Below are 1882 nucleotides of genomic sequence, written 5' to 3'. Positions count from 1 at the left end.
CAGACAACCAAATGAGTGTTCTGAGAACTAGTTCAGTGTGTAGTGAAGCAACTGTGTGATGTTGTGTCCCTAGTTCACAACACAAACGTCCTGCTGCACAGGGGTAATCTCCATCTTGTGTCATGGTGGCAAAATTACACGAGATGGACATGTTGCAAAACATTCACACACTTTTTTTGGGTCACATATCCGAGTATTAATTTGACCAAAGATCCAGGGTTCAGCCTGGAACCTGTGATTTATAACAACAACAATACAGTTGGTACTTCTGAGCCTGTTCAGAATCCATTTCCAACATGACCTGCTGCCTGATACTGTACAAGTTTGTTCAAAAGAAAGTCTCTCTGTGTCCAATGGGGCCCAGTTCCAGGTAAGTGGGAGACTGACTGACCTGTGACAGCTTGGAGTGGGGTGAAAGCTGGGGAAGAAGGCGGCCTCACCACAACCAGCTCCTGCATCAGTGCAGATTTGCCCCTTCTTCTCTTCCCCCTCATGTTCAGGGGAATGGAATATTCTTCAAGGGGAGGAGGGGCTTTGTTGGGTTGTTTGTTTAGATCTTATTTTTAGAGGGGTTGGGGCGGGGGGGGAGTAAGGTGCTCAGTATTTTCTGTGGGATTTTCAATCTGATTTGTTCCCCTCCTAGCTACACCTCTTTTCAGAAGTCCGTTTATTGTAGGTTTAATGTTTCAGTTAAAAGGTGCATCTATTTGTTTTCTGTTACATTTTTCAAAAGTTGTGTGTTGATTTAGGAATGCCAGTCAAAAATCAGGATTCAAATCAAATAAATCCGCACAGAATTTTAACTTCTGAGCAATGAAAGTCCAGCTCCAATGCACTGGAGAGAAGGGATATTTATCTAGATCATCTGCTTGACTCCCGCTTCCTCTCTCCTGCTTCTTGCTGAAGGGGACCCTGTCAGTCCTGGAGTCCTAGGGTTGCCAGCCTCCAGGTCATGGCTGGAGATCTCCCGGAATGACAACTGGTCTCCAGGCCAGAGATCAGTTCACCTGGAGAAAATGGCTACTTTGGGGGGGGGGTGGAGTCTATGGAATTATGCCATGCCACGGCCCTTTCCCTCCCCAAACCCCACTTTCTTCAGGTTTCTCCAGGTTTCACCCCCCCCCTCCCCCCAGATCTCCAGGAATTTCCCAACTTGGAGCTGGCAGCCCTAAGTCTGTCTGGGCCACCAAGAGAGAAGGACAGAGATAAAAATTCAGGGGTCCTGGCAGGGCTGATGTCAACGTACCCTAGGGTGGGTGAGGCAACGGGCAGGGCGCACTGTTGCTGAACCCCCCCTCACCTCCAGCGCCCCCCCTCCTCTACCCCCCTCCTGCGCACCCTTCCCGCGCCACCAGGCTTGCACGTCTCCGGCACTGTTGCTCCCAGTCGCACATGCTGCCTGGCGCTGCCGGGAAAGAGCATGCAGGTGTGGTATGGCCGCAGTGTGGCAATCGCTCCGCTCAGTGCTGTTGAGGAAAGGGTGTGCAGGCGACTGAGCTCAGGGGGTGGGAGGGCTTGTGAGTGGGCTGGGAAAAGATGCGCAGGTAGGTGGAGAGCGCGTGAGCGGGTGATGGGGAGGCAGATGGAAGGGCGGCGAGAGCTCTGCCTGGGGCAGGCATGGAGCTGGCCCAGGGGAACTGATCTCTGCTGTCTGGAGAGGAAATCCCCTGAGATTCCCAGGCCCCAACTGGAGGTTGGCAAGCCTCTGCCCAGCCGCCCGGGCTGCCGCGCGAGTTCCCTTTTTTGGCGAGAAGCGCTGCAGTTCCGCGGGGAGCCGCAGGGCGGCAGCCGCGGGGCGGAGTGGCCTGTCTGGGCGGCGCCTCGTTCCCAGGCCGCCGGAAGCCGCGCGGAAACATCCGGCGGGCGGGCGGTCCTGCCTACC

The sequence above is a fragment of the Eublepharis macularius genome, chromosome 19 (assembly GCF_028583425.1).
Source record: "Eublepharis macularius isolate TG4126 chromosome 19, MPM_Emac_v1.0, whole genome shotgun sequence".
In the NCBI taxonomy this organism is placed as follows: domain Eukaryota; kingdom Metazoa; phylum Chordata; class Lepidosauria; order Squamata; family Eublepharidae; genus Eublepharis; species Eublepharis macularius.
This window is presented reverse-complemented; position numbering follows the sequence as displayed.